The sequence below is a fragment of the Cupressus sempervirens genome, chromosome 8 (assembly GCF_028749045.1).
Source record: "Cupressus sempervirens isolate cs-2001-9-10 chromosome 8, ASM2874904v1, whole genome shotgun sequence".
NCBI lineage: Eukaryota > Viridiplantae > Streptophyta > Pinopsida > Cupressales > Cupressaceae > Cupressus > Cupressus sempervirens.
The window spans coordinates 950022-962758 of record NC_143125.1 but is presented as its reverse complement, the minus strand read 5'-3'; the positions used below and the strand labels follow the sequence as shown (position 1 = coordinate 962758).

The 12737-nt window shown below is 35.5% G+C and overlaps 1 pseudogene; it reads left to right on the top strand.

Annotated features, from left to right (window-relative positions):
* The first annotated feature begins 1560 nt into the window (after nt 1–1560).
* Nucleotides 1561–12737, top strand: part of LOC149541266 (putative wall-associated receptor kinase-like 16) — a 65568-nt pseudogene continuing 54391 nt past the window's right edge.

The window sequence follows — 12737 nt, the reverse complement described above, 5'->3', positions numbered from 1 at the left end:
CTTGGAAGTTTTAGAAGTGGGAGATCATTTCTCAACCTTACCACACTTAGAAGATTATTGGGAGGATTGTTCAAGTGAAAGAGAAATTCAAAGGGAAAATAGTTCCAGGATGGTATTGTCACAAGTCTCTACCTTCCAATTGAAAATGAACATCAAGGGAGTTTGAGAAGATGGTTCAAAGATCATTGAACTCAAAAACCTAAAACAAAAAGATCTTCCCCTGCCTCCCATTGATTGGTTAGAACCCAAGATGGATGACATAATGCAGAGGACTAATAGTATTATTAAACATACTAAACTCTAGCTTCAACACAAGAGGAAAGGGAACACATCTCGACCTCAAATTGAAGATGTAGTTCAAGACTCTCCTTCTTCCTTTAGTGCTAACACTATCTTTTCCACTGGTCCTATAGGTGCTAAAAAAGAGTACAAAGGCATTGGTTACTAAACTGGTCCAAAGTCAACCTATTGTACAAAGGAAAAGGTCTGATCAAAACACAGTCCAGGAAGATGCAGAAGATGTTGGCATGAACAAAAATGAGAAAATATTGAAATCTATTTTTTTGATATTTTCTATGTTCTAGTATTTTGCATTTTTGGAGGCCTCTGGGGTATTTTTGGGCTTGGGCAGGGCCAAGAAATTATAAGACTATGCTTAAGACTTCGAACACAAAATGGAGAACTTTAGAAGATCTTTTTACAAATTCTGACAGTTTGTGTTTTTGAGCTACGAGTAGAAAGTTATGACTTCTACAAGTAGACGTAATTTTTAATATAGATTTTTCTAGTTTTTATAGTTGTTTGGATTTATTTTGTAATTAATTATCTTGTGGACTCTTCATTTTCATTTCCAAGGGATAGTGGTGACCCTTGGTATCCATCATACTTTTATAAACTCTATTTTTGAATGGAATGGATCACTTTTGGCTTGCAAATCATCTATTGTGGCATTTTAATGGTCTTTCAATTAATTCATAATACCGCAGGTTCTACACCAGGTATTGTAATCTGAATTCTTAATTCAGATCATTGGTATCAGAGCTTGTTTTCTCCTATATGTCCCATCATACATGGTCAGCTTATAGAAGGTTGGGATTGGGCACAAGAGATCTCTCATAGTATCTTCCTTTGAGATGCACATGGTCGCAGAAGGCAAAACAACAAACTGAGGGGATAGATGAATCTTTCAAAACACTAGTGGAAGAAGCATTAAATAAGCAACATAAAGAAATGATGAAACATTTTTTAGAGATTCTTGGCAAATGAGAGGCACAAGCCAGTCTGAGCAATCCAAAATTTGGTGGGCAAACCCCATTCAAGTTGTAGGTAAATTTTCATATTCCAACTTTACAAGGAAAAAATGATGCAGATGTTGTTGATGACTGGTTGTCCAAATTGGAGTAACCTTTGCCCTCCTCAAAGCTAACAATCATGTGAAGTTGGCATGGGAGGTTCACTTAACAACTAAAGAAAACAGGGCAAGACTTAGGTATGTGGTGTGAAGTCCATAAAAGTCCCTCTCATAACACCAAAGATTGTAGAACTATAAAGAATTTAATGATGGAAACCCATGAAGAAGTTATTGCACCCAAGGTGATAGATTTTGGAAAACAAAAGGAGGATGAACAAATCATTGAGGCTGACCCATATGCCACAGTGGCCACTGCAAAGGTATTTGTTTGTGATGATGAAGAAAGATTGTTCCATTCACAAATGTGGGTAGGAGGAAAAGCTTTGAATTTTATTGTTGATAGTGGTAGTCAAAAGAGTTTTATATCCACTAAGACTGTGAAAAGATTGAATTTGAAAACAACATCACGCCCACAACTATATTCTATGGGATGGGTGATCCAAGGGAGAGATATTCAAGTAAACAAGCAATGTCATCTGTCATATTCCATTAAACCATTCAAAGATGAGGTGATCTATGATGTAGCTTCTCTTGATGTGTGTGATATTTTGCTAGGACAGCCATATATGTATCAACGTCACGGGGTGTATGAGTCTAGACCACGAAGTGTGACAATCAAATTAGGTGGACAAAAGTACAGGATTCCAAAGGTAAGTCCTACACACTCTGCATCTTTGATTAGTGCAAAACAATGTAGAAGGTTAATAGCCCAAACTGATACATTCGTGTTATTGATGATCGTCCTGAGGAACAAAAGAAAATTGTGTATAATTCTCATTCCATGGTGTTCATCACAACAAAACAACAAAGATCAATGGATCAAATTTTAACAAAATTTCAAAATGTGTTTGAGTTACCAACAGGGGTACCCCCACATTGCCAAGTTAGACACTCTATTGATTTGATACCAGGAACCCCGTTGCCTAATGAGCCAGTATATAGGAGGTCAGTTATAGAAAATGATGAGATAAAAAGGTAGATACAAGGATTGATTCAGAAAGGACATATCCGCCCAAGTGCATCTCCCTATGGTAGCCCAATTGTTCTTGCAAAGAAAAAGGATGGTACATTGAGGCTTCGTATTGATTATAGATCATTGAATAAGATAACTGTAAAAAATAGATATCCAATTCCTTAGATAGATGATCTCTTAGACCAGCTTAGAGGGGCAAAATTCTTCACTAAAATTGACTTGAAATCTGGATACCATCAAGTACCAATTGATCCAACAGATGTATGGAAGACTGCTTTTAAATCCAAAGAGGGATTATTTGGATGGTTGGTGATGCCTTTTGGCCTCACAAATGTCCCAGCTGTAGACACCTAAAAAACCTTTAGAAAATAAAGTATTTTTATTTTCTAAAAAATTCCTGATGACATCATCATTTATTAATTAATTAATTAATTAATTTTTATGCCATTAAATCCCTTTATCTTAATTAAAAATATTTAATTAAGGAATCCCTCCCAAAAATGTTTAAATCTTATTTAAACATTATTTCCTTATTTATTAATTATTTAATTAATAAATTGACCAAAAATCTCAAAATAAATTATTTATTTATTTTTTGCCCAAAACTTGGCCAATTTCCTTAAGACCACTAACCTCTTCCAAAATCTTCTAATCCTTCTTTAATTTTGATTAAAGGCTAATCCCATCATTTCCTACCCCTAATCCCAACTCAAAATATTTAATCAAGATTAAATATTAATCCTCGTGTTTATTAAAAATATTTTAATAAATATCTCTTCAACCCAAACCCTTGAAATAAATAAAACTTTATTTATTTCATAAAATCTTATCCTAGGAAGTTCTAGACTCTTCTAGAAAGTCTTCATCCTCATCCAAAGCCTAGACTCTTCTAGAAGATGTCTTTAACCCTAATCCTAATCCCCTCCTAACCTTGTCACATTCCCTAAACATGGGTTAAGACTTGCTAACTCAAGCCAAAGTTAACAAATATCTCCTCCTTCACCCACCCTCATTAATTGCAATCCACTTGCCATCCACTTGCCTAGTCCTAAACCATCCTAATCCATCCTCTAATCATTTGCACAATCCTAAGCAATCTTAAAACCCTCCTAATCAAGCCCAATTCGAAATTGCTCTCATCACCCTCAAAATATCTCAACCATAAAACTTTATGAAGTCCACTAGGCCATAAATGACTCTTCCAAGCCCTTTTATTGCTCTTACAAGTCATTATGAGGGCCTTTATGAACATTTTATCCCTTGAGCCTCCTTTGTTGACTCATCCTTCCCCTTTCCTCCATCCTCTCACCCTGTGACATGTGTCACTCCTTGATTGGCTGTAAGGAAGCACAATCCATGTGCTCTCCTCTCATGCAATCTGAGCCTTCCATGAGCTTTTTCCCATCCTTGCATCTTAGCCCTCAATCCCTCAAGCCTCTTGCCTATAAATTGGATCCTTCCCCTTTGCAAAACAACACAATCCATGAAGTAAAGTCATAATGCCATTTTGAGAAGCCATTTTACATCAAAACCATACACTCACACCCAAATTCCAACTCCATTTGAAGCCCTTTTTGAAGCATAAGCTTGAGCATACATCCTATCTATTTAGACAAAGCCACTCAACAAGAGAGCTTCTCATTGAGAGAGTCCATTAATGGCTCATATTCTCAATTGAGAGTTCATCTTAGTCTATCTTGAAGTTTATGAATTTTGTTTAGTTTGTAGAAGCTTTATTTAAATTTAGTTTCTATTAGCATACTAACATTGCTCATATACACCAGCCACATTTATGAGGATGATGAATGATGTGCTTAGGCCATTCACTGACTCTTTTATAGTTGTGTATCTAGATAATATTCTAATTTTCAACAAAACATGGGAAGAGCATCTGCAACATGTGGAACAAATATTGTCTACATTGCAAGACCATGTACTCTATGCAAATAAGGAAAAATGTTATTTTGGTCTGAAAAGTATTAAGTACTTGGGATATGTTATTGATAGTGAAGGTGTTCATGTTGATCCTGAAAAGATCCAAGTAATTAAAGACTGACCCACTCCAAGGAATCTCATAGAGTTGCATAGCTTCTTGGGCTTAGCTAACTTTTATGTCAGATTTTTGTTTGGATTTTCACATTTGTCTTGGCCTTTGAATCAGTCATTACGAGGAGGTATGAAAGGAAAATTCAAATGGACAAGTGCTCAACAACAAGCATTTGAGGAGTTGAAACAAAGGTTATGTTCTGCATCTATTTTATCTCTTCCTAATTTAAAAAAATCTTTTGAAATTCAAACTAATGCAACAGAATATGCGTTGGGAGTAGTCCTCATGCAGCATGGACATCCAGTTGCCTACCATAGTGAGACTTTTTCTAATACAGTGCATAGCTATCCCACCTATGATAAAGAATTATACGTTATTGTTCAAGCTTGCAAGCAGTGGAAACATTATATATTTGAAAAGGAGACTATCATTCACACATATCACAAACCCCTTCAATTTTTGCAAACACAAGGCAAATTACAGAATTACAGGCAAAAGGAAGCACCAATAAGGTAGCAGATTATCTGAGTAGGCCGCCAATTGCAAGAATAAGTATGGTATTAGAATCATGTGGTCCCAAATAGAAAATTGGGCCCACTTGTATGGGTTGGATAATGAATTTTCTGATGTTTATACTCAGCTTGTGGAAGGTAAACATGTGAATGATTATTACTTACAAGATGGAATGCTTTGCTACTTTGGCCATATTTGTGTTCTTGAGGAAGAACGTAAGAAGTTAATATGGGAAGCTCACTACAGTAAGGTTGCTGGCCATTTTGGAATAGGTAAGACTACTACTATACTACAAAAATATTTTTACTAGCCAAGATTGAAAAATGATGTGATAGAATACATTCAAGCATGTACAATGTGTGCTATTGCAAAGCTTGCAAATCATAAGTTGGGTCTATATTTACCATTTCCTATTCCAGATAAACCTTGGCATTCAATTTCAATGGATTTTATGTGTAGTCTTCCTACCACCAAACATGGGCATGATTGTGTATATGTTGTAGTAGATAGATTTTCAAAAATGGCAATCTTGGTGGCCTGTAGAAAGGCAATCTCTACAGAAGAAAATGCGGAACTCTTTTTTGAGCATGTTTGGGTTCATTTTGGGCTACCAAAAACCATTATTTTAGATAGGGATACTTGGTTTCTCAGTAAATTTTGGTCTTCATTATGGGCAATGATGGACACAAAACTAACAAAGTCTACTGCATTTCATCCTCAAACAAATGGTCAAATAGAGGTTGCTAATTGAATGATTATTCAAATTCTGCATATGTATCACTCCAAACATCCTCGCACATGGGTTGAGATCCTTCCATATGTGCAACATAGCTACAATAGGGCAATTCATAGCTCAACTGGTCACATCCCATTTGAAGTTTGTCTTGGATATCAACCCTTAGCACCAATAAATGTTTCTATCCCAAATATGCAACTTGAATTGGTACCATGCTTGGATAAGGAGAAGGACAAAATTATGAAGTTCATTGATAAAATTCATCATTTGCAATAGCAAGTTCATGAAATTTTGGAGCAAACTACTAAGAAGTATAAATAGAGGCATGATCAACATCAAACTCCTCATAATTTCCAGGTTGGGGATAAGGTATGGTTGCATTTATAGAAGGAATGTTTACAAGGCCCTCATAGAAATATTTGTTCTCTTCACTATGGTCCCTATAAGATCATCAAGAAAGTTAGTGAAAATGCATTTGAACTAAACCTGCCTCCATTTTTGGGTGTCCATCCAGTTTTCAATGTAGAACTATTGAAGTCATATTTCCCTCCTTAACTAGACATTGCAAATGTTGCTAAAGAAATCAATCATATAGAGTTGAATCCAAAAGTTATTAATCCACTCCAAAGTGATCAAATTTTGGAGGTTGTCATGAAGAATTTGAGGAACTAGACAATCTATTTATATTGTGTGGTGAAAGCATGACAATTTGTTCAACAGGGAAAGTGGCTTACACACGAACAAATCTAGCTTCATTTTCCACATCTGATGCAAAGTCTAAATGAAATGGGGCCCATTTCCTCTCAAGGGGGAAGGAATGATCAAAACACAGTCCAAGAAGATGTAGAAGATGTTGGCATGAGCAAAAATGAGAAAATACCGAAATCTATTTTTTTGGTATTTTCAATGTTCTAGTATTTTGCATTTTCGGAGGCCTCTGGGGCATTTCTAGGCTTTAGTAGGGCACTATGCTTAAGACTTCAAACTCAAAATGGATAACTTTAGAAGATCTTTCTAGAAATTCTGACGGTTTGTGTTTTCGAGCTACGAGCAAAAGTTATGACTTCTACAAGTAGTCGTAATTTTTAATATAGATTTTTCTAGTTTTTTATAGTGGTTTGGATTTATTTTGTAATTAATTATCTTGTGGACTCTTCATTTTCATTTCCAAGGGACAATGATGACCCTTGGGATCCATCATTCTTGTATAAACTCCATTTTCGAATGGAATGGATCACTTTTGGCTTGCAAATCATCTATTGTGGCATTTTAATGGTTTTTCAATTAATTAACAATACCACAAGTTCTACACCAGGTATTGTAATCTGAATTCTTAATTCAGATCAAGGTGAAAAACTAGGTTCAAGCAATAAGAAAACATGGCATCTCAGGAACAAACCTGAATAAACCTTGACGTTGAGAAAGAACAAGGCGAAGGTTCAATAGACAATGAACAATAGGTTCAGGCGACCTTGGATAGTGTTTCACAAGTTTTGGATTCATTGAATACGCTTATAAAAGACCCAATAAGAATATAGAAAGAAAGTACACTACTTTCTTTGAAGCCCAAAAGAATGAATAGTTCTACTCGCCTAGTTACAGATGCTAAAACAGGGGAGGTTACAACAGAGGTTTCCTTGTATAAGCCAAAATAAGCTTCTATAGGTTTGAGAACTGAGGATTTGAAATTACAAAAGTGGGTCTAGGTGTATTGAAAAAAGAGACCAAGGAGCATTGCTTAAGAGAGTCCACTCAACATATGTTGGTTCAATCTTAGAAGGATGCAAAAGAGAAAAAGGAGTTGAAGCAAGTGATTAGCATGATGGTAAAAAATATTGACTCATTGGATGACTATGATGTTTTACCTCTAGTTTAAGAACCTCAAAGTTTTGATCCTACATCACCTGATAGAAAAAGGTTGTTGAATTAGATTCAACATGATAAAGTTGTAGTGGTAGCCATAGATGAATAGGTAGACAACGTAATCAGGAAAGACAAAGAGTTCCTTCAACAATGTGCTATAATTTTTAACAATGTTGATGCTTTGCTAAGTGAAGTCCAAATGCAACTGCCCACGTAGGAACCAAAGAAAAGTAAGTGGTTTGTTGTAGTGATGCAAATCTCAAATGTAGAACAGTATGGCGTAGAGAAGTTCTTAGCTAAGAGCTTTGTCAGAGTGGTGAACCCCAGAACACTATGTGTAATTAAAAGGAATATGAGTTGGAGATGATCAATCTATAGGTCCTCCATTATTGATTCAAAGAGCACTGAAATATAAATTAAGTGCACATACACTAGTTTTTCCAAAGACATGTAAATTATAAGTCCAAGAAATGTGACTCAGTTTAATGAGGGGAATTTTGATATCAAACCTTTGGTCAAGTCCTTCAAAGGGGATTTGAAAGTGATTAGAGAATTAACTATTCCCATAGCTACAGACTTCCGAAGGTAGCACAAATCTAAGCCATATTAATCCTTTGCATAGAACGCCTGCCAAAATACATGGGACAACTCAATATAATGAAATGGGATAGGGACATGTGGAAAATGTGACTGTTGAGTTTTAAGGAATACAAGTTCCAATGCACTTCAAAATTTGTAGGTGCATACTACAGATGGAAACTAGCATGTGGATAAGAGGTGATGAGGATAAAACTAGAAATGAAGGCCACAGTTCCCCTATATAAAGGGTGTCTCTATATTTATGTTTTATTGCTCTCATAGGACACATGTCCTATTTAGATTTTTCTGTTATCACAACTACTCTTGTTAACTATCAAGGGGGTTGGGTTTCAGTGAGACCCTATCCGACATTGAAAAGTATTTAAGGTAGATTAGTAAACAATTTTAGGGATTAGAAGATAGAAGAAAGAAAAACATGATGGTTTTTTCTCTTTGTTAGTATATGTTGAATGTTATCTTTTTTTTACTTTAGTAATGGAACTGAATTAAAATCTGATATTTGAAAGATCATTTTATTGTTGAATTGGGAATCAATACAATATGAATGGGTTTGTAGAATCAATCCGTATCTACATTATTTAATATTGAATTTATAACATTTCTTTGTGAATATTTTCTTTGAAATTCCTAATCCATTTAGATCTTTGTTGGTTAACATATTAGTTTGTTTTGATATTGTTATCGTCTTCTAATGAAATTCTAAATCACTAAGAACCTGAAGGACTTTGCATCTTCTTATTTCATTTATTGTTTTCCATAATCATTTATCATTGGCCTCTTATCCAAGAATGAGTTTTGTTGCCTTTTATGTTTTTTGGTTAAAAACAAGCATGTATGTTTTAGTTTAGGGATTCATTGAACATCCAATGTGGCAGTTGTACCTCGTACAATTTAGAGGGAAGGAAATTTTGAACCTTCCCAACTATTTTGAACCTTTAGTGTCTTCAAAAAAAGGGTGAATAGACTCAATTAGAAGATATTAGCACACAAACAAATATGTTCACTAACAATATAATAAGCATTAAAGACATAAATGTCAAGATGACTCATTGGTAGATTCTCTAAGTTTAATATTGCAAGATTACACATGTATTGAGGCATAAAGGCTAGGATAACCATGAGTGTGTTCTTGCATGATAAAAAATGATATAAGAGACAAGGATGATACCCCAAATCTCCTAAGTGTTGAAGGGATCAAAGCAAGTGATGCAGGACATCCTAGGGTAGTCATCAATCCTGTATGTAGGAGCATCAGGCTCATATTTGTGGACTTATGGTTCATGTAGTTGGGGATGTGTTCAAGGAACATTAGGGAACCTTGTGCTAAGTGCACATAAATTTTGGAGTAGTATTGTTGGAGTTAGAGTCATTTTGGTGGTTACTGGTAACATGTTCCTAGTTTCCTGGACAAATTTTAGAGATTGTTTTTGTGAGCTTCAATCCATGGGATTTAGCTTACATCCCCTTAGATTTGGATCATTGGATGGCACCTAGACCCATGCCCAAGGGCATGTACTTTCATTTTCATATGAGTTAGTTATGCATTGTAAACTTGTGGCTTGTCCTAATTATTTATTAATTTAGTTTGTCAAACCGACTTGTGGCTTGAGTATGTATTTAATGTCACTTGCTAGGTTGACTTTTGGTTTGGTTTAATATAAGTGGAGGGTCTTGTGAAGTCTAGAGGCATTCAATTCAACATGGAGTAGTTGATAGGAGAAAACTTAGTAAAGCTAGTAGTCAAGTGTGGGCTTGGAGACAAGAAGGTTTCTTGGTGGCTTGCGAGCACAAGTTTAGATTCTTCTTGGGGTTTCTATTAGATTATGGATCTAGACTAGCTGGTGTTTGGATCTTGCAAGGTATTACAAAAACTATTATTGTAATTGGTGATGTAATTGGCTATAACCCAAAAGGCCTAATGGCCATGCATGTTGGATGTAAATCTTGTGATTTTATTATGAGAATTGACATTGTTTTGTATCTAAATCTTTGCATTATTGTTTATTCTTCCACTATGTAGTTATTTGTTGGGAGCTAGGACATCTCATTTGGGGATTCTCCTACCTTGTACTACATAAAGTGGTATTAGAGTTGGTTGATCTAGTGACTTTTTTATTTGGATTTTCAAAGATCTTGGAAGATGCCTCTAAGAAGATTGGACCCTGGGGCGACTATAGATCTCTATGATGCTACAAAGACTAAAGTTTCAAAGAAGGTTAAAGTGGATTTCATAGTTGAGATAAAGTTGATGAAGAATGATATGTTCATTGAGATCACGAGAGCCATAATTGGTGTACCTAGAAATGTGGGAACCGAAAATGGTTACGAGGAAGCTATTGAAGACTATGAAGTTGTTGGAGCTAGTGGTGAATACAAAGTTGATCAGATGGAGAGACCTGTGGAAGATACAATTGGTTGATTGGATAGACATGAAGCTCAATTGAAACTAAAGCATAAGATAGAGGTTTCTAATTTCTTAGGTACTTTGAATCCCAAGGACTTGATTGATTTTATTAGTGATTTGGAAGACTACTTTGAGTTATACAATATTGGAGATCTCCTTAGAGTGAGGTTGACACAAAATTAGTTGTAAGGACATACTATTTTATGGTGGAAATAATTACAAAGAGATAGAGAAGAGGAAGGTGAATAGACAATCATTAGGTGGAGATTGATGTTGACAAAACTGAAGGCTAAGTTCATTCCTATTGATTATGAACTTGAATCATTTAAGAAGTTGTAGAATTTGAAGCAGAAGGATATGAATGTGAAGGATTATATTGAGGAGTTCTACAACATAACTATTTGGTCTGGAAATAGAGAATTGTCTAAGGAAAAGGTTGCTAGATATATTAATGGTCTAAGATTCAATATTTAGGATGATATTGGTATGATGAAGATTCATTTAATTGAGGATGCTTATCAGTATGATATGATGGAAGAAGAGAAGTTGAAGAGAAGAGGTCAAGGTAATTCTCTAGCTAAAGAGAAAAAAGAACACTTGGTGAAGAACAAACATATTAGTGAGGATGAACTGAAACCTTTTGAACATAGGAGAATAGGTAGAGGTGTATAAATTTAAGGGTACTTACTATATATGTTGTAAAAAAGGACATAGATCTTTTGAATGTTCTGAGAATGTTGGCGATAGAAGAGTTCTTGTGGTAAATGAGAATGTGGATTCAGCGAATAAGCCTAAGCAAAAGGAGGAGAACTCGTTGGTTTGGCAAGTGATGCTCGGTAAGAAGGTGTTGGAACCTTGTCAAAGGAGGAATTAGTTCAGAACTCATTGTAAGTCTGGAGGTAAATGATGGAATGTGATTGTGGATGGTGGTAGTACCAATAACCTAGTTGTTGAGGAGATGATTCAAGGGCTTGGTTTGAAGTGAATGAAACATCCTTGTCCTCATAGGATATTTGGTTGCAAAATGAACATTTTTTGGAAGTGAGAGAGCAGTGCCTTGTTAATTTTTAGATTGGACAATATGTTGATCAAGTGTTGTGTGATATTGTGGACATAAGTAGTTGTCACATATTAATTGGTAGATATTGGCAACATAATTGCAAGGAAATACATGGTTATATCAAGAATGTGTCTACTATTGATAAAGGTGGCACAAAGTTTTCCTTGATTCCTTTGCAAAATGCATAACTTGGTAGGAGGAACCTGAGGTTTGGTAGCCGAGTTGAGTTGAAGGATTCCCAAAGGGTTAGAGATCAGTGTCAAAAATAGGCCTATGGCATACCAAAGACAGATGTAAAGATGACAATTGTAGAAAAATATTTGCAGAAGTGGAATAAAGACAAGAGTTTACAAGTTGATAACTTGGAGGACATGAATGTGAAGAATCAGTTTGGTGTTTATGTGTTGAATTGTGGAAAATATTCTTCCAATTGTTATGTATATTTTTTCTTCACACATGGGGTGTCTATTGTAGGATCATCCTAGGATAGCTATCAATCATGCATGTAGGAGCATCCAACTCATATTTGTGGACTTATGGTTTGTGCAGTTGGGGATGTGTTTGAGGCATATTGGGGAACCTTGTCCCAAGTGCACATCAAGTTTAGAATAATTGTGTTGGAGTTAGAGCCATTTTGGTGGTGGTTGGTAGTGTGTTCCTAATTTTTGGGATAGACTTTGGAGATTGTTTTAGTGAGATTCAATCCGTGGGAGTTGGCTTGTGTGCTCTTGGACTTGGATCACTGGATGGAACGTGGACCTATGCCTAAGGGCACATACCTTTATGTTGTCATATGAGTTATTTGTGCACTGTAAACTTGGGGTTGTCTAAAGTATTTATTATTTTAGTCTGTCGAGATGACTTGTGGCTTGAGTGTGTATTTAATGTGAGTGTTTATGTAATGTAACTTGCTAGGTCAACCTGTGGCTTGGTTTACTATATTTAGAGGGTCTTGTGAAGTCTAGAGTCATTTAGTTTGGCATAGATTAGCTAAGAGGACCGAAGTTAGTAGAGCTAGTAGCTAAGTGTGGGCTTGGAAATAAGAAAGTTGCTTGGTGGGTTGTGAGCACAAATTTAGATTCTTCTTGGAGTTTCTACGATATCATGAATTTGGACTAGCCAATGTTTGG